The sequence below is a fragment of the Rhineura floridana genome, chromosome 9 (assembly GCF_030035675.1).
Source record: "Rhineura floridana isolate rRhiFlo1 chromosome 9, rRhiFlo1.hap2, whole genome shotgun sequence".
Classification (NCBI taxonomy): domain Eukaryota; kingdom Metazoa; phylum Chordata; class Lepidosauria; order Squamata; family Rhineuridae; genus Rhineura; species Rhineura floridana.
Window position 1 is genome coordinate 55,048,160 of NC_084488.1, and position 26,473 is coordinate 55,074,632.

Below are 26,473 nucleotides of genomic sequence, written 5' to 3' on the forward strand. Positions count from 1 at the left end.
AATTTCAACAAGGAAAAAAGGGGGGAAACAACAGAAGAAGCCAATGTGGCTTCACAAAATGCTTAGAGATGACCTGAAAACAAAAAAGGACACATACAGGAAGTGGAAAGAAGGCCAGGCCACAAAGGAAGAGTATAGGCAGGTATCATGGAATTGCAGGGATGGTGTCAGGAAAGCTAAAGCTGAGAATGAGCTGAGGTTAGTGAGGGATGCTAAAAGCAACAAAAAAGCTTTCTTCAGGTACGTCCATATTAAAAGACAGAGAAAGGAAATGGTGGCACAGCTACTCAATGAGGATGGCAAAATGATAACAGATGACAAAGAAAAGGCAGAAGTGCTCAATTCCTACTTTGGCTCAGTCTTCCCTTCCGGGAAACATGAAGTGTAGAAGGATTGGAGCTTGAGATTGATAGACAAACGGTCAAGGAATACCTAATCACTTTGAACGATTTCAAATCGGCTGAAGAACTCTCAGAACCGCTGTCTGTTATCTTTGTGAAATCGTGGAGGACTGGTGAAGTGCCAGATGACTGGAGGAGAGCTAATGTTGTCCCTATCTTCAAAAAGGGCAAAAAGGAGGAACCAGGGTACTACAGACCAGTCAGCCTAACATCAATCCCTGGAAAAATTCTGGAGCAGATTATAAAGCAGTCAATCTGTAAGTACTTTGAAAACAATGCAGTAATTACTAGGAGCTAACATGGATTTATGAAGAACAAATCCTGCCAAACTAATCTCATCTCATTTTTTGATCAGGTAACCTCCCTTGTAGACTGTGGGAATGCTGTGGACATAATATATCTTGACTTCAACAAAGCTTTTGACAAAGTGCCCCATGATATTCTGATTAGCAAGCTAGCTAAATGTGGGCTGGATGAAACAACTATCAGGTGGATCCACAGTTGACTCCAGAATCATACTCAAAGAGTGTTTATCAATGGTTCCTTCTCAAACTGGGTGGAAGTAACAAGTGGGGTACCACAAGGCTCGTTCCTGGGCCCAGTGCTCTTCAACATTTTTATTAACAACTTGGATGAGGAGGTACAGAGCGTGCTTATCAAATTTGCAGATGATACAAAGTTGTGGGGCACAGCTACTACCGTGGAAGACAAACAAAATTCAAAGTGACCTTGATAGGCTGGAGCATTGGGCTGAAAACAACAGAATGAAAATCAACAGGGATAAATGCAAAGTTCTACACTTAGGAAGAAGAAACCAAATGCACAGTTATAAATTGGGGGATACTTGGCTCAGCAGTACAACATGTGAGAAGGATCTTGGAATTGTTGTTGATCACAAGCTGAATATGAGCCAACAGTGTCATGTGACTGCAAAAAAGGCAAATACTATATTAGGCAACATCAATAGAAGTATAGTTTCCAAATCACGTGAAGTATTAGTTCCCCTCTATTCAGCACTGGTTAGGCCTTATCTTGAGTACTGCGTCCAGTTCTGGTCTCCGCACTTCAAGAAGGATGCAGACAAACTAGAACAGGTTCGGAGGAGGGCAACATGGATGATCAGGGGACTGTAAACAAAGCCCTGTGAGGAGAGACTGAAAGAACTGGGCATGTTTAGCCTGGAGAAGAGAAGACTGAAGGGAGATATGATAGCCCTCTTCAAGTACATGAAAGGTTGTCACACAGAGGAGGGCCAGGATATCTTCTCGATCATCCCAGAGTGCAGGACAGGGAATAATGGGCTCAAGTTGCAGGAAGCCAGATTTCAACTGGAAATCAGGAAAAACGTCCAAACTGTTAGAGCCATACGACAATGGAACCAATTACCTAGAGAGGTAGTGGGCTCTCCGACACTGGAGGCATTCAAGAGGCAGCTGGACAGCTGTCTGTTGGGAATGCTTGGATTTGGATTCCTGCATTGAGCAGGGGGTTGGACTTGATGGCCTTATAGGCTGCTTCCAACTCTACTATTCTATGATTCTATGAAATAATTTCACAGCCCAATTCTCTGGCCTATCAAGATCACTTTGAATTTTGTTTCTGTCCTCCAGGATATTAGCTATTCTTCCGAATTTTCTATCATCTGCAAATTTGATGAGCATTCCCTCACCTCCTCTTCCAAGTCATTAATAAAAATGTTGAAGAGCACTGGGCTCAGGACTGAGCTTCTGTGGTACCCTGCTCATTACTTCCCCACAGTTTGAGAAGGAACCATTGATAAGGACTCCTTGAGTATGATACTGTAGCCAACTGTGGATCCACCTGATTGTTGTTACATCTAGCCCATATTCAGCTTGCTTGCTAATCAGAATATCATGTAGCACATTATCAAAAGTTTTGCTGAAGTTGAGATTTATTATGTGCACAACATTCCCACAGTCTACCAGGGAGGTTACATTCAGTTAGTCGGTTCGTCTTATTCTGTTTTCCCCTCTCCCTTCAGTACACTGTAAACTGAGCATCCAAAATTCTCATGAGAAAGGAAACTCAGCAACAGAACTGAATTAACCAAATTGTGGCAGCTTACAGGAAGTACAATATGTAGACCAGCTACAGGAGGTGTATATTGTTTGTTTTTCACCTTTATATGTAGAATTTTATGTGCATAAGGGACACTTGGCCAGGCTGGTTCCCCATGTAAAGCAAATTGCACATCTGAAATATCTGAATTGGCTCACTGGAAAGAGTCTTTGTAAACAAATCTAAACAAATTTGTAGAGGACTGAAGTTTTATTAAGTTTGGTCAATGTGAAATATGTAGAATTCTGTGTAGTGATATCAAAATAGCTGGTGTATATAGAATTGCTGAAAACCCTAGAGTGATGAGAATTTAGACACTGACGGTACACTCCAGAAACCACTTATGCTGGAGCTGTCTCATGCTGATCCAGAGAAGAAAAACCTTTTCTGATGCTCCAGTAACATAAAATTGATAAAATTAACTTGTGTCTTTGAACAGAAAAAATAATAAAATGCATATGTTTATACGTGAAGAATGCACAAGCAACAATATTTTATAGCATGTCCTTGCCTTTCTCATGTTACATTCAATTAGAAGTTTTAAGTTGCCACAATTTATCTGTTGTAGACAACCTTCAGAGGTACACAGTGTTTGTAGCATAAACTGTTTTTCTGTGTATATATACAAGATGCCTTAGCTGATATTCTGTTAAGTTCTGTCAGAATTTCAGTGAATTCTAAAACCAGAAAAGTTCTTGCAGCTAAACTAGAGAATTAGAGAAACCATAGTGCAAGAGTGCAGAGTTGCCTTGTTAGATATAAGCTATAGCCTGAACATTATTGTTCGCTAACAGCCTTGTACCCAGCATTGCTTGGGTAATCTAAGAAACATAAATAAATAAAATCAGTATAGTTTGAAAAGGCTCAGTCTCCCATCTTGATTCAAAATGGTGTCCAGTTATATCCTAACATACATGAAAACCTGCTCCTTCAACTCCGGAATCATCAAGCAAATGTTGGCTATGATATCCTAAATTTGCGTAAAATCAGTGCAAATTTGAAAGGTTCAGTCTACCATCTTGATTTAAAATGGGGTCCAAGTGTATCCAAACATAGACAGAAACCTGCTCCTTGATCTCAGGAACTAACATGCTTTGGTTATAATATCTTAAGAGGTGTCCAAATGCATAAAGGTACGCCTGGCGCCTACATTACTATCTTTTCGGCGCCAGGTAAAACCCTTTTTATGCTCCCAGGCATTTTAACTATTTCAATTTTTAATTTTCAATCTTTTTAAATGTATTTTGTTTTTAGTTTGTGATGTTTTGTTTTTCTATTTGTGTCTTGTATATGTTTTCGTTTTTACCATTATGATGTACTGTATTTTACCCTTGTTTGTTCACCGCCCTGAGAGCTATTTTGCTATGGGTGGTATATAAATTGAACAAAATAAATAAATAAATAAATAAATAAATAAATAACAGACAACTTTCCAAAATGTATAGTAGTGTGGTGTTAGACCAAAGTGGCTTGAAAAAGACTCAAAATATAAGCTCTTCATTTTTCTATAATTTATATAGACTAGTTCCTTCTTCCCTTGTTTGCATTTTCAAATGGGGTGGATGGATAAAAATATTACACTGATACATTTATTTGTGTATCTTCCTAAGAGATGGGAGACAGTGAATTGAATATGGATACAAAAGCTACAGTTGAGGCTATAGCACTGCGAAATCATATGTGTGACCTCTATTAAGTGAGGGGAAAAAACTGACAAATATATTCTCTCTATGATTTTCACTTTTGTTCTTTCATATCTGTTGCAGCTTTTCTTGGTACTAACCTGTCATATAACCCATCGCAATATCCTGTATGGGAAGTGTGTGGCTGATAAGTGAAGCTTTATAATATGCTGGGTGTTTGTGGGAAGTTTGGGAAATTTCCTTGCCATCATGAGAGGAAAAAAAAGAAAGTAATATTTGGCCAATGAAAAAATGAGGAAAAATGCTATAGGAAGGAATATTACAAGATGAGAATACCCTTGGCAGAAGGTTGATGTATAAGCAGGACTGCTATATTTTCTGGCAGAGATGCAGTGATAAATAGCATTATAATGGGTGCCTTCTCAAATGTGAAAGTGGAAACAAGTTACTACAGCTTCACATCTTGGTGTTTAAATTAGGAAAAAATGATAGTGACTTAAATGTAATACTCAATTATTTTCAGTTGGGAATTGAAGCTTGTGTGTATGTGTGTGGTTAAATTCAAGCCAGTGAGTGAAAGAACATCTGACCATAGCATTAGCAGAATATATTTGTGTCCTTCTGAGTGGGATGGGAGGCCTAAGGGCTTGTAGAAAGCAACAGAAAAACTGCAGTTGAGGCCATAACATTTGCATCATGTGATGCATTTCCCTGATGTGATGGGGTGTCTTGCCAGCTTTGTCCTAAAGCTCTTCCCAACTATTATATGATGCAGGTTAGGCATATCATAATGGCCATGTCTGCAGTTCCTGGTAAGAATGTAAAAAGAGCTGTGCTGGATTAGAGTAAGGGTTCATCTAGTCCAACACCCTGTTTCCGACTGGACTAGTCAGATGCTTCTCCTTCAGTGGCCTCATCCTTCCTATTTAATTTAATTTTATTATATTGATATAAGTCTTCTGAACAGTGTTCTTGAACAATAAAATAACAGAGTCCATCTTTGACATACCCATATGACCTTTTCAGGTTAGAATACATAGCACAAACAAAACACTTTCTTTATGTAACGTAGTTTTATCCTGCGTTTTGCTTGAAGTGCTATGTAGGGAGCTCGCAACAGGGTAAAACAATAATTTTAGTTTTTATAAAATATAACAAAATAAGAATAGCCAGAAATTTCACAAAATAGAGCAGAAACAAAACAATGGAGGTTGAAAACTAACAGACACAATGGAACAGATAGGTCTTAAAAGTCATCTGGCCTTATTATATAATTTAGACTAATCAGGCTTACCGGAGAAGGGAGTTACACATCCTGGATGCCATTGCAGAAAAGTCTCTCTCCTGCATCCCAGCCAATTGGCAACACAACATGGAGCAAGTATTCTGATGGTGAATGCAGTGGGCAGGCTATTTGGTATGTCAGTCTTGTTCAACCCATTTACTAAAAACACATTAAAAACCAGGGCTTGTTTAAAACACAACTGTCTTGACAAGGACTTCCAGGAAAATGGAACAAATGTTTTCTGAAGGAAGAAATGGCAATGAATAGGGAATGTCATTATTGGAATGTCATGAGAGGGAATATCTTACAGCCACCTACTGGGCCTGAGGGGTCTTCCTTAGATTCTTAATGGAAAAATAAGGATAAAGAAAATGTATACCTAGAATTTTAATCCCTTTCCCACACTGTTTATGTGATTCCTAGGCTTGGTCCTTCTGATATCAAAACCATGGTTTAGTTCTTATGTGTGAGCTGAGCTTTTATCATGCTAGTTCTCCTGTATGGTAGAAGTTTTGACATAATGGAACATTCCATTGTGCAGTTTTCCTGTCCTGCTTTCTGAATTTGTATACTTGATAGAATTCCATAAAATGGTTCTTCAGAAATGAGTAGATCACCCTTAAATTTTAGCACAAGTTCTGAATTCATGACTGCAAACTCCTGTGGTTTAGAGCCTTTTTTATTTATTGCCTAAAAGGCAGCATGTGTTGTGGACTGTTCACAATTATCATCATTAAATAAATAAAGAATAGATCCTAAAGAAATGAGAATACCTTTGCCCCCACACCCAAGAAGAAGACACAGAGACCAGGCATTGAATTGAATGTTATATGTATTAAAATATAACGATATTCAAATAAGAATCAAACATCTCCAATTAACTAAATTAGAACATACACAGGTGAGGAATTCGGTAGGGAAGTCTCTTCCCCCCCCCCAGACCCCTGGGCATGTTGTCCAGCTTGTAACTGTGACCCATCAGCCAAGGACGTGGAATAACTTTCCCTCCTTGCAAGGGGAGCTTTGGGTGGGGATTCCCCATGTGCACCCTGGCCCACTGAACTCGTGTTTACCCTGATGTACATGACAGTCCACAAAGTGGGCACCCCCAGTTCACCCCAGACCAAAGACCTGTTGGATCCGTGAAGGGTGCCCCTTACCCAATAATGCTTCAGTATACCTAATTGCAACCCCCCATTTCCTCACCTGCCTGAACTCAATGCCACTACAGGTGGATAGCTCAAGCTTGTCTGCCTCGCCCCACAAGACCGAAGAGGGCAGACAGCCCCTTCTGAAAGTCCTCCAAAAACATGTCACACCCCTGCTCTGACAAATGGACCCCATTATCTCTGTAGAGATGCAGAAGATTAAAACAGATCCAATGATGTGGGATATCAGCTCCACCCATTGCCAACACCAGCTTTTTCACCCTCCTGTTCACCCCACACTGAGAGACATCTATCTTATTGGGATGAAAAGCCCCCCCTCCAAACTCACCTCTCCAACAAGGCAGACCAAACCACTAACATCCTAGGAAAATTACGCCTAATCCATGATAGGTCATGAACGACCAGATGGAAAAGGTCCAAGCCAGAATGCTGGACCAAATCATTTCCCCCTAAATGAATGACAAGAATATTAGCTGGGGGGACTGCCATGAAAACCCAACCCATCGTGGGTAAAAGCTTCCCCCCAAGCATTCCACGCTTGACTTGCCAATGCAAGGTAGCCTTGGCCAAGAGACAAAGCTGTGTACCAAAGTCTGAGGAAGAAGCATGTTGAAGGGCCTGGAACAGAATAGAGTGCCCAAACAAAAGCACATGCACTGGATCAAGAATCAGGCAAACACCTAAGAAAACAAAATAAACAGTCAAACTAGAACTATCTGAACAGGATAAACACCCACATGAACTACTGCAGATCGCTATCTGCCCATGGCTGTATCTCACCGGTAACATGCCGATGACCCCTAGGTTGATTACATTGCAAATTGCTGTCTGCCCATTCCAGTACTATCCTCCGTGCTCAAGGCTGGACATAGGTCTTAAATGCCACAGATTGCCATCTGCCAATCTCCTGTATGTTGCCCACAGGAAGACCCACCAAGGCTGCTGCAGTAGCCGCTACAATATGAAATGAATGAAGGCCATACACCCCTGGATTCCGCACATAGGCCATCAAGGCCTTCTTAAGGACTGCCCCAAACTGGAACTGCATTAAAGCAGACCCATTCAAATGGTACCCTTGGAATAAAATGCCAGGGCCGACAGATGTCCAGTAAGGGTACTAAATGCCCTACTTGCAGTTGTCCTTAGCTCTGTCCTTAACTCGCAGGGAAACAAGGAAGGTCATGAATTGACCCACTGGAACAGGCCACAGTTGCTGGAGGACATGCTCCTCATGAAATTCCCACAGCTCCCAGCAACTACGGAGATATGACTTTCTGGTACTGGGAGCCAACACTGCTGCAATGGCAGCTCCCGCCTCTAGCTGCCAATGTTCCATAGGCTTTGGGGCATCCTGACTGCGTCAGGGGAGGCGCTGGGGATCTATTTCCCAAAACGCTCCATCTGAAACCAAGAAAGGGTGTCAGCACTGTTGTTACGAAGCCCCTGAACATGCCAGGCCATGAACAAGATATTAAAGTGTAGGCACTGCAAAACAAAAGCCCTGCCCAGGTGTATCATCCGAGCTGACCGGGAGGTCTGGGTATGGATGACATATACAGTGGCCTGATTGTCATACCAGAACCTAACTGTGCGGTTCTGGAAGTCAAGAGGCCAAGGGTAAGCAGCCACTACGATGGAGAAGAATTCCACAAAGGTCATATCTGAAGTCACCCCCTCTACCTTCTATCTGAATGCATTGATACCTGTGAAGAATCCCCATCATGGCATCAGAAAGATGCTGAAGAAAAGCTCTGCCAGGTGAGATGACCTTTGAAGCAAGGACAAGATGGCCCACAATCTCCTGAAGTTGAAGTAGTGTAAGCTTCTAAGCCACTACTGCGGTTTGTAGCTTAGTATGCAAAGTGTGATTCTTTTCAGCAGGCAGCCTTAACCACTGAGCAACCGAATCTAGTTCAATGCCAAGAAAGGTCAAACAGGAAGCTGGCCCCTTGGGTTTTTCTGGGGCCTACAGCACATCCAAGTAATCAGTGAGTTCCGCAAATGCTGTCATGAGGTGGCTACACTGATCAGTGCCAGCTGCTCCCACAAACAAAAAATCGTCTAAATAATGGGCTGTGAGGAGGGAATCGGACCATTCTCGGACCACCCATTTGAGAAATGTACTAAAAGTCTTGAAGGCAGAGCAAGAGATAGAGCAGCCCATTGGCATCGCACAATCCACATAGAACTGCTCCCGGAACTAGAAATCCAGGAAGTCAACACCACTGGGATGTAGTGGCAACGAATGAAAGGCTGATTTTATGTCGCATTTTGTGAGTAATGCCCCTTTTCCTGCCTGCCTAACCACTCTGTCTCATCAAAACATGTATACCTGACTGAGGCCTCCTCCAGTGGGATACCATCATTAACAGAACCACCCTTTCGGAAGGACAAGTTGTTGATAACACAGTATTCAAACTGTTGTTTCTTTGGTACAATACCCAGAGGTGAAATCCATAAATCGGATCGGGGAAGGGAGGAAAAAGGACCCAATATCCTATCAGCTGCAATTTCCTTGGCAAGTTTGACAGCAACAATCTCCCCCAAGCCTCAGATCAAAGCCTGATTGGGTGATGGCAGGGGACACAGGGACCCCTGTAAGGGATCTGAAAGCCTTTAGAAAAATCAGCCCACAAATAAGAGGTTGCTGCACTGTCTGGGTATGTCTGGAGAAGGTGAAACAGAGGGAGGAGCCATATAGGGCTACTGGCTTTGTTGCATACTTGTGCCTCCACCTGTCTCTTTTCTGGGTATGTGTTGTTCTCTGCCCATGGGTCTTGCCTGGTGGGCACGGCTGCAGGATGAACTGGGGTGCCCAGTCCCACAGATACCATAGGCATGCTTGAAGTGACAGGGGCAGTGGGTACATCAACCCGAACTGTTGTAACCCCAGCACACCTGGTGGGAATGAATGCACTGCAGCCCCTGGCTGCTGCCAGGAACCATCATATGCACTCTAACCAAGAGATGTCCACTATCAGCCTGCTCCCCTTGCAGGGGCCATGAGGGCGTCATGCAGTGCAGCTACATGCCCGGATGTTCAATATCCCAATGAAGTGTGGGATCGAGGGCTGCCCGCTGATGAAAATTCTTGTCATGATGCAGCTATGCAGTACTGGCAAAGTCATGGAAAGCCCTGTGGATGATATCCTGGTATTTAATCATTGACAGGGCTCTCGATGGCTAAGCCTGTGTCATGACACCCATATGTACAGTATAGGCATTGAGCCAATTGGGCCATACCTGGTCTGCCCTCTCTTTCTTAGCAGCCTCTTTGTCCTTGGAATCTTCACCTTCTTTTGGCTTGTCCTCTGCCTCACGGAACAGCAAAGTAAAAATATTGATATATTTCCCCCTCCAAATCTTCTCCTTAGTTGCCTGCAGGAGGTAGTCACCTAAGGGGAGGGATGTATCACCCTGGGAAGGGCCAGTGGCTGAGCCCTCATTATAGGAGGCTGCCATGGAGCCACAGCCACAGAAGGCCAGGGCAATTGGGGCTACACTGGCACTAAAACACCCCACGTATACACTGACTGAGGTGAGGGTACAGCGACATCCTCCTTAAGTAAGAGATGCTCCGGGTCAGCTGATGTAGGTGTTGCTGAAGACTCACCAGAAGCAAGGCTGGCGAAGTGAGAAGTGGGGTGTCCCCAACAGCTGGAACAACTGCCATCTCGAAGCAGAGTGGAAACTGGGCGTTGACTGTAAAGGCAAGGTTGGACATGCAGAAGAAACTGGCAAGGCAGGAGAAACTGGATCCGCTGGAACCACAGGAACAGCCGGAGTGATGGCTGGAGATCGACCTGCTGTCTCTCTCTCCAGGATGGTGACCTTGGTAATGAGATCACACAAAAGATTAACCTGAGATGCTAACCTGGTGCACATTTTAGCTGGTGCTGGCCCGCTTGAACTTACGCCTGGATCCAACTTAGCCAAATGGTCATGCTCAAGAGCTTCAATCAGGGCAACAAGCACGCACATAGTGCCCATGTTGTCCTCATCATCTGAAGATGCCTGGGCGGGGGTGGGTGCTTCATGGCCTGCTTGACCACCTGAACCCCTTGCTTCTCCTTTGCTTTCCTGAGAGACATACTGAATAATCTCAAAATAACCTGAAAGAGAAAAACTACAAGGTTGTGAACTAACAGCCAATCAAATTAGGAATTAGTAAGCAACAAACAACTGGATATCTTATCTATCTAATCACCACTTACCTAATTACCCATCCAGCCAGGAGAGGGGTAAAAAATCCTAACAGATGGGCACAGGGCCGGTCCCAAAGGGTGGCCAGGTTGGGCCCTGGCTGAGGGCCCCTGGAGCCACAGAGGCTTCTCAAGGGCCTCTCAATAGGTTGGGGGAGGAGCAGTGATCCTTTTCTGTGATCTGCGGCAGAGAGTAGCTCCCGCGGATTGCAGAGAGGGAGCTTCTTCTGCCCGCCCTTGTCTCCTATCTTTTGAGGCTGTGTGGGCTGGGTGTGCTGGGTGTGCAGAACTGCCATTAACCAAGATGGTGGCCAAGGTTTCCCTAAGGGGCTGAAGCCTCTGGTGCTATTTTGATGGATGGCAGCGATGCGCACGTGTAGCAGCCCGCGCAGCCACAAAAGACGGGAGAGATGGAGCCAGTGAATGGGAGGGCAAAAGAGGCTCCCTCCTTGTGGGAGACAGGTAGGTGCGTGTGTGTGCGCACCGGAGCCCAGGGCAAGCTGGTGCCCAAGGGCCCTGGCATGTCTGGAGCCGGCCCTGGATGGGCAGGCCAACCACCACCCTGTAGAAGCAAAAGCCTGGTTAAGGCCTAGGTCCTAAAGGCCTGAACACAAGAGGCCTACCCCAAGGCCCAGCCAACATCCTGTCCCAAATAGGCCTCAAATGCTCCCACCAACTTAAAAGCATGAGTGTGTATGTTGGGGGGAGCAAGGCCCAATCTACCTCGACCCGCTGGCAGCCCAATCTACCTCGACCTGCTGACAGCCCAATCCGGACCAGGCAGAATGGGCTGTTGGCAGAGGCACTAAATTCCCTTCCCCCTCTCCATGTGCTGGGTGGGGGAAGGCTACGCAGGCCAAAGTGCTGCTGCTGGCCTATATTTTTCCCACCCATAGCTGCGTGTCTTTTCTTGAGGAGAAAAGACACACTAGTGCAAAAGCGCTTCTCCTGGCCTGGGGGGGGGGAACCCGCACCCCTGCACAGTATGCCCCACCAGGTGGATGGATGCTACACCCAGTCTGTGGAGGGGGGCATGCCAAGTGCTTTAAAGGCTCTGCTGGGTGAAGAGTACTCAGCTGCTACTCTGAAAAGGAGTCTGGAATGCCTCCTGGTCGCTGCCTCTCCTGCTGAGGCATGCCATGCCCAGCAGGCTTCATTGTTGGCCCGATGAGCTTCCCACATGACGACCTCTACTCTGCACAAACAATCATCGCAAGAAGGAGGTTTGGAGGGGCGGAGCAGGCTTTAAAACTCTGTTGTGTCCCTCCCCCATAGGTGAGAGGACATCACATGTCTTCTCTACTCACCCCTCCCCTCGGGAGACACCTACACTCTCTTCTTCCTGGGGAGAGGCTGAGGGTAAACCCGCACCCACTTTATTGTGGGAATATCATTATGGAGAGGCTGTTAATTATTTTTCTCACAGAGATGTAATATTCTGAGCACACGAAGCATTATTTCTGAAACAGCCTTTCAAAGTTGCTGTCTTAAACCTGAAAACAAAATAGAAAAACTTGAGCAATTTTTTCTGATAATAAATGCTTCTTCTAATTATCAGCAGTGCAAAACACACTTTATTCTCACTTGTCTATATAGAATAATGTTAAAACTGATTAAAAGCATCTCTGACTATTGCATCATTATATTTTGCTGATTATGTACATTTAATACTTTCACAATGAGTCTTTGCCACTGAGAAGCAGAAGCACTTCAAATACTTTGCCATTGCAGGTTTAGAATTAATTGTTATCAGTGGAGGGAGAGGAGGATCAAATATTTAATTTCAAAGAGATATTAGAAAAATACCCACCATTATGTTGCAGAATTGTAGGTGGCAAATATTTCAATTCTGCTAGATCATTGGTCTCTGATGACATTGTAGTTGTGATGATGCATTTAGAAATGGCAGGGAAAGAATTAGAGTTGTTTAGCTTTGACTTTTTAAAGTTTCATGTAGGTAAGGACTAGAGCACATTGCTTTGATGCTACTTTATCTGAGCTTTCTGAACTCAGTGGGGATTGCAAATCTCTCCCCGAAGGTCCTTAAAAAAAAAAGTCACAGGTATTTGTAAAGCACTTTGAAGTTCTCAAATAGAAGTGTGAAGTGTTGTTAAAAGGTGGCATATCTTTGTTAGTTTAAGGTGAAAATGATTCTCCACAGAAATACGGAATGCTTGTAAAAAGAAGTCTTGCCCCCCTTCACTCCTTAAGAAAAAGGAAACATTTGATAATATGCAGATATACAGCAGTATGCTGGCAAATTCAGAAGTGCAGGGTCCCTTCATGATAGTCACACCATGCTCCCTCGCAGTCATGCCCTGTGATGTCCCTGTATTTCAATATCTGTAAATATGGTAAGTGCAGGTTTATTAAGTGATATATAGTAAGTGACTGAGTGAGAGGGGGGAGTACATGGGCTGGAATGCTGGAGAATGCTGTATGATGATTGGCTGAGTGAGAGGCTGAAGGTATAAATGAGAGGATGACAGTTGGTTCAGGGTCTGTTTTGTGGGGGGAGTTGTTGGAGAGGGCGGTTGGTTGATGAGAGGGATTTTGGAGGAGTTGGTTGGCAGAGTTCTGAGGGAGGCTTGGATTGTATTTGGCTGATATTTAGGCAATATATATATGTCCAGAAACATAAAGAGTGACACTATATGAAACCATACGCTTGTTAAACATACCTTACATAATCTTGTTATTTCCTGGTGTTTATAAATAAATATTCTATTGGTTTACCAAAAGCCTGATCCTGGGCTGGGGCTTTCACAGACCAGAAGGGTGGGCAGGGTAATTACCAAGGTTGGGAAACAGTATCAGTGGTGGCAGTGGTGAAGAGATAGTCTATCATCAAGTATCCAGGGCAACCCAGGACTGTATGCTTTATTGGCACAAAGATACAGGGGGGTTGTGGCCTGCAAGTGCACCCAGACACAAAGTAACAATAAGCCAGAAGGGAGACTAAGGCGAAGTCTCTAGCAGTATTGTTTACAGAGAGTGACTGGTGGTGCTGCCTAGCAGTGGGATCGTGTGAGATCTGTGCTAGGGTGAGCTAAAGAAAAAATAAAAACTACGTTTCTCCCTGGTGGTAGCCACGTGTGGGAGCCTGACAGGTGGTACCAGGGGAGGAACATTACATGGCCCCTTTCCACTTTCGACTACCTTGCTCTCCTGTCGTCTCAGGGTCCACACTCCACTACAGCAGACATCCCTAGAAGCCAATCACCATGAAAGGGGAGCCTGTGAGTTCGCTGTTAAGATGAGTCTTCTCAGTGGCTGACTCACCTCCTTTCACTCTGATTGGCTCCAATCAGAATGAAAGGACAAGGACTCTTCTCAGTGCCTAATATGCTCCCCTTTCATGAGGATTGGCCTCTACGTAGGGACCTGGCTGGGACCCTGCTCCCAAAAAAGTAACAAGTTTACGACCCCTCCGACTCTGGACAACTACACCCCTGAAGATATAAAGACAACTTGGTTGCTGTTTACTATACATTTTGCTTTGTTAATGCAAGTCTATACCAGCAAGCAATTTTATATATCCCTTTTATCTAGCCTGTCCTGAGGTTACAACAGATCTGAACCAAAACTTTGTAATAAACTCTGACTCTAGCATTTACAGAAATATAAGAACATGGGGAATCAAAATAGCACAGCTGACTTTCTCACCAAAATAATGCCAGCTTTCATTGCAGTCTCCATATTACATGTATCTCTGGGAACGTGCGCATGTGTGTACTTCATATGTGGTCTATAAACATGCTTGTGAGAGGGTGAAAATATTTTCTATGGCTCAACCCTGCCCTGCCCTGGGCATGTATCTAAGGGAGTCCAGGTTCCAGGATTCACACACATCAAGATCTCAAGTTGAATGCATTTGACACAAGACTCTGGAAGACAGGAGAAGAGTAATAGTTTACCTATGCATTGCTCAGAGGAGCTCTTGCAGCTGTAAATGGGCCATGATGTTTGTGTACCAGGGATTTTATGCCTCAGGTTCCCATGTTATTTCTAGCTCTTGCAGCTCAGGAGCCCTGACATTTCAGTTACTCTGGGTAGGACCTTAGTGAGAGGGAGAGTCATGCAATAGAATTCCCCTAACTCGGGGCTTCCTGATCTAGTCACCTGCATCAAGGTGCTTCTTGCAATGAAGATGGTGTGTGTTGTGTGACTGTGGGGAGAACGTGGGGCAATGATACAAAGTCTGCCCCTTTTGCTAGGAAATTGGTCTCGCAGGAATGTGTGGAAGAGAGGGGCAGAGTGAGCTTTCCCCACACTAATCAGAAAAATTCCTTTGAAGCTCTAGGCTTGAGATTACTATCATGCCTCGGGTGTGGTGCTTGCATGCTGGTTCCTCAAGAAGTGTGATAACAAAAAAGGTATTGTCTTATTTCCCCAAGTATGTCATAAACCAGTATTTTGGAACAAAAAGGCATTATCTTATTTTACCTTTTGAGGTGTTGACCAGATCAACCTTCTGTTTTGCCAGTTCTGTCAGTTCCTATACTGTTGCAACATATCAAAGTTGAGAGCCAGGTTCCCTCGCCATGGAACATGTGAATATCAGGGAGAGGGAGAGGGAGAGTGCGTGTGTGTGCGCACGCACAGCATGCCTGCCTAGTCTCCCCGGATTCCCGTGTCTGGATACAAAGAGTGGGATGTCATATTACATCTATCATATGTTTTCTATTGTAGAAATGGAGCATGCCTCTTATGAAAGCATGCCTGGCCTCCATAAGGAGCTGCCATTTCTGGTTCTGATACTGAAGCATAGCACTGGCTCATCTAGCATAGTACTGTTGTCTCGTTGGCAGCAGCATATGAAACCCACTGTTAGGATATTGTTGTTTGAAAAGGGTGAGTAGCAGGTGTGAGCTGCAGCTGCTGCCTGATGCAGTTCCCACCCAGTCCCATGTTGAAGAGGAGACTGACTGGCCTGTCTGCAGAGCCCATTGCCTGGAAGCAAAGTCACTGGGGATTCTTAGGGCTTATCCAAACGGAGCGGGATAATCCACGGTTTCCATATTCGGTTTGTCAGCTGATAGTCCTCACTCGCTGTTTCCCAATGGAAAAAACACTTTTTTGTGGCACAGCGATGATTCCCGATTTCAAACAGCAAACACATTTTTGCCGGTATTGGAAGGAGCGGATTTAACCTGCGAAAATGCGTGACAGCACGCAACGTCATTTGGACGACCGAAAAATAATAAACACACATAGCGCTCGTGTCACACATTTTGCAGTCTTCTGGGTGAGCCCTTAGTGTACTGCATCTGATGATGAAATTGGAAGTGGCCAAAAGAGTGGCACCACATGTGAGGGTGGGGCATAAAATGAGTGAGACAGGTCAGCAGGGGTGAGAGGAGGATGCGGAGAGTCTGTGGAGGGAAGAAGAGAAGAAGCAAGAGCTTGAGGAACAGACAGATAGCTTGGGCCTTGTGAGCCAAGCAGAGGCCCAGTCCCTAAGAAGAATTCTGGCAGCCCACAGATACAAGGTGGAGCAACTACTGTGAAATGTGTGTAACATACCCTGCTTCTGGTTGTTCTATATGTTGTATTGTTCTGTTGTTGATGCTTTCAGTTGTTTTTGTTTGCTTTACATGTTTTACATTTTAAATTTGTGTTCCATTTTGGGTGTTGCTTGCAATAGAGAAATATTGGTTGATGATAAAAACAAACATAGGAGAAGGTATGCTTGATGAGCAGCTGCTGAGACTTCACTCTACAAATTATGTAATGCATTTGGTGAATAATGTATATAGATGGAGGGAATATTCACAATGCAGATTAGCTATTATTAGTGAATCCCTGCCACTTTTTTACAATTTTGTTGTGAATACAACAAAAGGAAAGTGGTAGATGGTTTCATCCTTCAATATATGCTTCCAGTTGGAGTGAGGATTCCAATGTAATAATGACAAGAGTACAAAATCTGGGGTAGTTATTCCTGGATAATTTATCCAGAATAAATAGTGTAATCTTGGTTTACAAACTGTGATTATACAATTCAGCCTTGATTTCATCCTTACCTGATTTAAACTGTTGACAAATTGTAGAAAATTACTTTTATGCTAGAGAAACATATGATAGAAATTATTATGGAATTTAAAAGCTACAATCCTGCATGTATATTCATAGTGTGTCATTGTTCTGGAAGCTCTTGCCATATTTCATGAACCCGAGAATGGATATGGAGATCTATTGTGCCAACTTTCATTTCAAGCACCTTTGTTTAGAATAGCTAGCTCTTTCATCTAATAAAATCCCACATTTCCAATTTTATAGTATAAAAAGAACACTGTTATGTTGTAAATGAGCAAGAATAACTGCAAGGAAAATTTTCATCCTGAATTTTATGATTTTGTGAAGATCCTGTATATGACAGATATTTGTATTTGGTGTAGTAAAAATCTCTTGGATAGTAGCACAACTGAACAGTGCACACAGGCTACATCAGGAATAGCCAAAGCAGTGCCCTCCAGGTGTTGTGAACTAAAACCTCCATGAAGTGTGACCAATGTTCAGGGATGACTGTAGTTGTAATCCAAAACATCTGAAGGGCTCCACACATGGGCTGCTCCATGGGCTACATTATCGTGTAACACTAAGCATAGTTTGGTTTATCCCAATTGTGGTTTGTTTGAACATATGAACCCACCCCAGGCATCAAAATTTGAAACCATTGTTTGTTGTTTTCTTGCGTATCTTGCTTTGTTTTAACTGTAGTTTGTAGCTATATCCAAACCAAGGATCTTCACTTAACTCTGGTTTGTTTTGGTACCTAGACCCAACTGCTGTCCAAGCTACAGAGGCAAGAGTAGCTGGAAAATAAAACCAGTCCCTAGACTAATTGACTGTAGGTGGCACTTTTCCAGAAATAGCTCTTTCTCATCATTCCGTCTGGCAACAGGCTCATTTCTGACACAACTCCTCTATGGTAAGCCCTCCTTCTCAAACATGCCAACCTAGCTTCCCAGCTGCTTTGAAGAGGAAAATTTGAAGAGACCCTCTCTGCTACTTTACTAACATCTCTGCAGGTCTATATGTTGGAAACACAACTTTTAGCCAGTTTCCCTGATTATTACATCTGCTTATGGCAAAACAGGAAGCTCTTAAAAGGAAAGAAACAATACTGCCCTTTTGTACTTCACACTTCAGGGATTGTTTCTTGGTTTTCTGACTGTTCCTGGTAAATTCTAGCTCATGACTGCAGAGTTCTTGGGTGAAACAAGCTGTGGTTTCTTTGCTTTTCTGAGACACCATGGCTTGTTCAACAAGCCATGGCTTATGTGTGAATGTGGTTATTGAACTGAAGCTTTCCAAATGTTTATTAACATGATTGAAAGGTTTGAACAATTGCATTACACTTAGCACCCAGTCCTCTGAACTATGACACAAAGTGTTTGATAGGGTGTAGGCATTTATTACCATGCATTTCCTTTCTTTGCTCTTCTTACCTTGTGTTCCCTTCGTTCCTCCTTTGGTTGATTGATCCATCCTTGGCTTGCCTTTTTGCTCTGTGTTCCAGCCTACTGTTTTCTGTTCTCTGGTTCTAGTCCTAGGTTTATATTTGTTTACTGTCTCCTGTGTATGCTTCACATAATCATTGGTCCTTATTATCCTCTTATGTCTGAGAATGTTTGTATATTTTTACTTGTCCCCTGGAGTCTCCTTTGGCCTACCGCCATAGAAATTCTGTAACTTGGGTAGATCTTTCGTTCTTCTGTTGCAGTAAATATTATAAATTAATTTTGAGCTGTCTGGAAAATTGTTGGCCTTTGCCATCCTGTTGATATATAAGAATATCTTAGATAGTAGCCATGTATAGCCACAATTTTAGGTATACCCTCAGCAAAAAGTAAATAACTTTCATTTTGGGTTTTCTTTGACATAAAGTTAAAAACAAGACAGATGATTACACTAAAAATCTTAATTAGCTACAGTGGTATATGTCATGAACCTGTAAATTTCTGTATATTTGTTAACCTGGTTTTTGTATCATGGCTCAGATACAGGGAATTGTGGGAGTTACATCTTGGAAGGAGACAGGCCTCTGTGAGAGGAAAATCTTAAGTTTCATTTCCAGCTGCAAGCGGTTGGGAGGCCTGAACAGAAACACCTGTTTATCTCTGCTAATCTGTGGGAGCCTGGTACTCAAGGCCATGTGGGCCTGAGAAGGTTGAGATCAGAGATGGGAGGGGGGCCTGCAAGGCGCGAAAAAGTGAAGAAGCTTTGGGAATAGGATTGCATCAGAAAGCCCCTGATTGGCTAATTCATCCTGAACTGTTGTGTGCCTTTTTCCTTAAGTATAAGGGCTGTGACCCATAGCCTTTGTTCCCTCTGGATATTCTACTGGACGTTCCCCTGGGGCGTTCTTGGGATACCTCTATGGGGTTCCACTGCTTCTTACCAACCTGATGCTATTCTCTCTGAGGAGAGATGAGATTTACCATCAACTACCTCTTCAGTAAGTAGAATAGGCTAGTTAGTGTATTATTTTCTGTTGTGTGTTGAACTCTCTTATGTTATACCTAAACCCCTGGTTGGCTGTGTTTTTGAGGAATTGTTTTGCTGCTATGTCTATATTAAACGTGCACTTATATTTTTAATAAAGCTACTTCTTATTAACCTGGTGTATTCATTGAGTGAGATAAGTGGGTTTTGAATCCAGCACCTTGACCACTGACCACAAACTACCAAGAAGTTAAGAAGAAGCATATTTTGGTTTTACCAGAGGTTTCTGGACAAGGAGTGTTGGTTTGGCTCTTGTCTCTTTGAACCTTGGTTTACCTATTTCTGGGCTCTGAGTTCCCCTAGCTCAGAGTTGAACCAGTGAAGGGGTGGTGGCAGCCTATTTTCTACCTTGCAGGCTTGAAGTTTAAAAAATGCCTGGCTGATTAATTTAAGAAATTTTGGCTTGAACTCAATGATAGTGTCGGGCATGCTCGGTAAAAACCAAATGTCAGTGTTCTGAAAGCCAGGCTTACAGCTGTTGGGCTTGGCTAATTGGGGCCACACCCACACCAGACTGATTTCACTTGAGACAGTCATGGCTTCCCCCAAAGAATCCTGGGAAGTGTAGTTTGTGAGGGATGCTGAGAGGAGACTCCTATTCCACTGACAGAGCTCCAGTGGCAAGACTGGTTTAACAGTCAGCCACTCTGATTGAAGGTCTTTTAGCAACTCTTAGCACCCTTCACAAACTACACTTCCCAGGATTCCTACAGAGAAGCCATGACTGTCCAAAATGAAATAAAGGTCTGGTGTGGTGTGGCCAGGGACAGCTTTGGTTTAAATTTGGGTGGGAGGCGACATGTGCCTGCTGTAGAATAAAAAGGTGGGGGAAATGCTGAAAACCAATGATACTGTTCACAATGTTTTCCTTTAGGAAAGGAAAGGGGCTTCCCCTCTGCCCAGTGCCCACCCACCCAATCTCCTCCCCTTCCCCGGGTCATTGTTGGACTATGACCTGGGAGACCAGGGTTTGAATCCCCACACAGCCATGAAGCTCACTGGGTGACCTTGGGCCAGTCACTGCTTCTCAGCCTCAGAGGAAGGCAATGGTATATCAACCTCTGAATACTGTTTACTATGAAAACCCTATTCATAGGGTCGCCATAAGTCGGGATCAACTTGAAGGCAGTCCATTTCCATTTTCAAACATGACTGCAGAAAAATAAATCCCATTGAACTCAAAAAGTATGCAAATGATCAAACCCACCCTCCCTTCTCCCTCCTGTCCCCTCGCTGTTGCCCCTTCCCTCCCCCTTCCTTTGCCCCTCCCTCCCCATCCTCTTCCAATCCCCTCCTTCCCCTTCCCACTCCTCACACTCCCCTTCCTTTTCCCCATGGTCAGTTGCACGGGAGTAAATCCCATTGAAATCAATAAGCATGCAAATGATCAAGCCTACCCTGCCCTCCCCCTTCCTTTGCCTTCCTCCAATTCGCTCCTTCCCCTCCCCCCTTCCCCATGGTCAGTTTTACCTATCCTAACCAAGATTGCATAGGAGTAAATCCTATTAAACTCAGTAAGCATGCAAATGATCAGACCTGCCTTTCCCCTCTCCTCTCCTGTCCTCCTCCCCTGCCCACTCCAGCCCTCCCACCTGTCAGTTTTACCTAACTAAGCATGTTGCATGGGAGTAAATCCTACTGAACTCAATAAACATGCAAATGATCAAACCTGTCCTTCTCCTCCTCTCCCCCTCCTTCCTGCTCCCATCCCCCTCCTCCCTTCTGCCCTCTGAATGGCACATGTTACCAAATTCTTCCAAGCTGCACAGGAATGGATTGGACTGTGAAAGACGAACCCAAATTGTGTTTGTATTTTGACAAATTTGTAGGGCAGTACAATATCTCAGAGAGTAGGTGGTTCCTGTTTCCCTGGTGCATTCACTATAGCTGCCCAATTTCCCTGCTTTTTAAAGTTTGATAGAAATACCTGTGCGCTATAGGTACATTCTTAAACCGCAAGGTTTTTTGCCTATTAGTGAATTTATGTTCATTGGTTTAATCAATTGTGTTTCTAAAATCCCTATGACCAGAGCTTGGAAAAGTTACTTTTTTGAGCCTCCAAGAGGTCTTCTGTATCTTTAAAAGTTGTGCACGGGGGAGAACTGCACCTTGTGGTTTTTCTCATTATAGTGTTGCAAGAACATCTGCACTTGGCTAACTTTCTCTTCTCCTAAAGATACAGGATCAGTCTCAGGCCATGAACCTGGCAACCCTAGACCCATAGCTTTGATAAGATGGCCCAGCTCTTTTTCTGGCAAGACTTGTGGGTAGCTATAATCAGTAAATGAGAAGCAGAAATCCTATACGTGAACCATTTATAATTTTTGCATCGTCATGTTAGGGAAAAAGGGACACCTGTTGAGTTATAGCTTGTTGCATAAAGACACATAAATTTTGTCAGAACTGTAATTCTGCTAGCCTTCTCAACCAATGGAAAATGGATGGGACTGGCAAATGTGGGATGGGATTTTTAAGAAGTATGTTGCTTAATGAAATTAGCCATAAAATTGTAATACAATTACAGTGAAATGTTTGGGGAAGAATAAGGGCAGAAATGTCAGCAATAAATAATTAGAAGCAAAGGCCACAGACAAATTAGCTCATTACAATGTAAGAAAGAATTATGCAGCTTTCTGGACCTCCCACTGCTCACATATGTTGCTTTGGTAACAGCAAGTTAATAGTAGGATATCTCATTTTCTGCTTATTTCATCAGTTCTAAGATAACATAATTATTGAAACAGCACTCTGATGATCCAGACAAGCAGAAGGCTGTTTTTTTTAAAATTTAGTTATTGCTTAAAAGCTGCAGTCCTATAACACTTTCCTGGAAGCAAGTCCCATTAAACTCAGTGGAGTTTAGTACTGGTACTGAATAGACACGGATAGAATTACACTGTAAATATGTTACCCTCACTCCTGTCATAGCACATACTTCAAAGCAACTTATAATTAAATTAAATTAATAATGGATATAGGTAAGCGATATTTACCCCGCTATCTCACAAATAAAATGTCACTGAAGATATGTGCATGTTTTCTTCAGTCCCTCTTTAATAAAAATGCTAGATCATGTGCTTTGGATATATATACACAGTCCTAGGCTCAATCCCTGGTATTGCTAATCAAATGATTTTTAAAAATAGTGTCCAAGTCTGATATTAAAAAAAAATGCTGCCAGACAGGGTACAAAGTGGCAGATAGACAGTTTGTATCATTGTAAGACAGTTTAGGAGAGTGACATAGTGTAAATTGCTCAGGCGGATGTTGTAGCCATCTGCTATAAAAACAGTCGATGATACCAACAATACTGGCCTTTCCAAAGTTGGAACACTACTATGGACAAAATTGTGGTGTATGCTTCAGTATACCTTTGCAGAAAGATATAGTGAGGCCTATTCCACAGAGGAGTGGTTCATGTGGAAGATACTTCACTGTAGTCACATTACAGTTTACATTTACATTTGAATGACATCTGAAATAAGAGAGGATGAATGGGAGTGAGACTGGAAAGACATATGGTTTTACATTTGCACTATGAAGATATGCTTTAGTTTCAAAAATAAATATGTCTGTTCTCTAGACACAAACCTTTGCCACTGATTTTATTGTTCATATTTGCTGATCAGGACAGTATGCTACCACTAGCCAACACTGAAGAGTGTACTATAGAGCTTGCTGTTGAAAATGATTATCCACGGGTTGGTGAAGATAATACTATCGAGGAGAGGTGATTGTGACAGAAGGAGCAAGAAAATAGACAAGGGATATTGGAGTTGGGTGCTGTAGTTGATTTCAGGGTTGATTTGATTTAAATAGCTTCTTTGAAGGACTCAGTTATTTAAATCACAGTTTAAATCACTGTTTAATCATCATTTTTAGTAGAAGTACATTATTGTTTACTATAACTTTAAATACATATTCAGAGATGTAGGTTTCATTAGAAGGTAGGTATACACTAAACAATTATTCTGAATTGTTTTCAGATTAATTTTCACCATAAATGGGATGATAATTTGGTCATTTTAATACTAAAGCAGAATGAACTTGTGAAGTCATTCAGGAGATGAATCAGCTCCAATTAATCATGATACTTTTTGTCATGATGTTCCAGAATCACTACCACCAAACAGGTTTTTAAATTGTTGTAATAAGATTGTTTATTCTTCTGGTTAGTTTTCTTCTTCAACAAACAACATCATTAACTAAACACACAGATAGATTTTTGAATGGTTAACTATTTCAGTTTTTAGATAAATATGAAGTTCTTTTAACAATAAAATTTAGGCAATTTCCACCAAGTCAACATGAGAAACTTAAAATATTGAGTGGTACAGTTAACTACTTCTTCTTCTTCTTCTTCCTTGTTTATTGTCTAGAAAAGAAATACAAGCTTTCCTGCTTTTTCAGTTCCCAACTCACTTCTCAACTCAGAATGAATTAGTCCAAAGGAAGAAAAAATCCTCTCTACACCTGAAGAAGAGGTTATTGCTATTAAGAGTTGGATTACCACTTCAGTGGTCTTCTCCTTGTTCAGATCTACTCCATCTCTGCTAATTCTCTATTCATTGACCTTCTCTGTCTTTGCACTTAGAAAAAGGCAATACCTTGAGAGAGAGAGCGTGCACTTCATGTACACCACCTGCAGAAAAGGACTGATCAGTTTATCTCCCATCTCCATAACTGCTGTTAACATATTCATAGAATATAATTAGAAGTTGTATAATCAGTATTCATGATGATATCTTTTACCTAGGCTATTTTTTTTACTATTTTTAAAGAAAAATTTGAAACAAAAAAAATTCAAGTTAAATAAAAAATCTGATTTTTAAAAAAAAATTTTTTTATCAATGCTGGTTGCTTTCCCTTGAATGTTTCCTTTTAAGTGTAGTTGGTTTTTATTTGGCAAGGAGCATAGGTAAAATCCCAGTTTTACTCACTGCTGGGCTAAAGCTGGCATTCATTCACACAAGATGCTGTGATCAGCAGTATAGTCATCCTGGGTTGTGGGGGGGTTGTAGTCCCGTTATTTTTGGGGGGAGAGGGTCCCAGCCATGTCCCTATTTATGAGCTAATCTTCATGGCAAGGGAACATGGTAGCCATTGAGAAGAGTCCTTGTCCTTTTGTGCTGATTGGAGCCAATCAGAGTGAAAGAAGGGTGAGTCAGCCACAGAGAAAACTCTTCTCAGTATCTAACACACAGCCTCCACTTTCATGCTGATTGGCTGCTAGAGATGTCTGTCATAGTGGAGTGTGGACTCGTGAGATGACGAGAGCAAGGGAGATGAGAGAAAGTGGAAAAGGGGGTGTGGTGTGACTATCATGAAGGGACCCTGCACTTCTGAATCTGCCATTACACTACTGGTTGTGATAGCCACCAATATGGTTGCTTTTAAAAGAGGATTAGACAAATTAGTGGAAGATAAAGTTGTCATTAAGAAGTAGCCATGATGGCTATATATAGAAGTGTAGGAGGCAGTATGCCTCTGAATGACAGTTCTTGGGAAATACAAGGAGAGAGAGTACTATTGCACTCAGATCCTGCTTGTGGGCTTCTCATAGGTGTGTGGTTGGCCACTGTGAGGACAGAATGCTGGACTAGAAGGACCTTTGGCTTGATACACTCAGGCTCTTATGTTCTTAAGTATTTGGCCCAGTGATTTTCAAAAGTTTTGCAGGGTGGTGGATGAGCAAAAATGTGTCCCAAACATTGGATTTTTTTTTTTACTGTTTAGCAATACCTTTTTATTTATTTATTTGTTTATTTTTACAAACAAGAAAAAAAGAGTAAAATTTGGAGAATCACACTCTTATATTATGATCGTAAATTCCCACTCCAGCCTGCATAAGATGGTACTTTAATATATTTTAACATGTTTTACAGCAGCGGAAAAGAGTTCTGAGATGTAATATTTTCAGTTTTCTTATACCAGAAATTTACAAACAGTACCCATCTTTCAATAAATTTGTTTTCTTGAGGGTATCTTCCAGCTGTTATTTGGTACGTTAATTAAAACAGTAAGGCTGTTTCCTGTATTTTCCTTATCCATTCTGATATAGAAGGAGGATTTTTGTTTTTCCTGTGATATCCAAGACATAGCCTTGAACATATCACATGGCATGTAACTAACTGTGTGTCCACCATTTCTATTTCTATCTGGATTGTGCAAAAAATTATCATTTGGGGACTTATTGATTGCCTATATCCTGTGATTTCTGTATAATTTTGAACATGTTCCAGAATATATGTACAAAGTCTGCTTTAATTGTTCCTCATTTCTAGCATCTTTTACTGGTTTTTAAAATTTTGTTTATCCTGTAGGATGTACCATCGTTGTCTGCTGCCCTGGATACTTTTTGAAGGAAGAGTGGGATATACATTTGAACATGACGATTCCATTGATATATGAATTTCAATTTTTTTTAAAGTTAATAATACTTTATTAATAAAGGTGGTATTGTATTGAACAACCAAGTCCATTCTTCTGACTCCATCCAAACATTGGATTAATCTTTGAGGGTTTTCAATTTATAAGAATTTGGGGTGGGGGTGTCTAGCCTTTAAATATAAGTTGGCCAAGATTTTTTTTAAAGCCTTCTGCTTCTACCTCTGCCTTCAAGAGGCTACTTTCAGCAGCCTAGCTATGTTTCTGGAGTAGAATGCACCTGGGATCAATGCTATGTCATAAATTTATTCCCAAGGTCATTCTCTCCCAGCACCATGGCTGGGTTGTTGACTAGCCTACCTAGACTGGTAGTCATAGAAAGAAGGGAATAAAACAGTTCTTTACCTCGTCTCCATTACCTATGCCTGGTTGAGTGAGAGCTGAGAAAAAGGGTATGATTGGTTATCTGAGGGTAGAAACACACACACACTATTCTGCCAATTCCAGTGCATCTCCACCTCTCCTGAAAATGGGGGCACACAATGCTAGTCAAACCTCATCCCTTTTTACTGTAAACCCTGGTGGGAGCAGCTTGAGTGCATTTTAAAAAAAATCAGCTTCAAAGATATTTCACAACTGATTGGCAGATCACCCCCATTCCCTCTCCAGGTGTGGCTAATGGAAATGCTTTGATTGGTGAATAGTGTGTTTACAGCCTGAGAGAACCTTGGCTGCTAAGCAGAGCAAGAAGCCATGCTCTGAGGTGGTGGTGAAACTTCAGGTAGGCAGCAGACTC

At 42.4% G+C, this 26,473-nt stretch overlaps 1 protein-coding gene across 4 annotated transcripts in view; it reads left to right on the plus strand.

The window, feature by feature from the left end:
• Nucleotides 1–26,473, plus strand: part of MARCHF1 (membrane associated ring-CH-type finger 1) — a 233,946-nt gene that overhangs the window by 11,554 nt on the left and 195,919 nt on the right. The gene's annotated exons all lie outside the window — the stretch shown is intronic.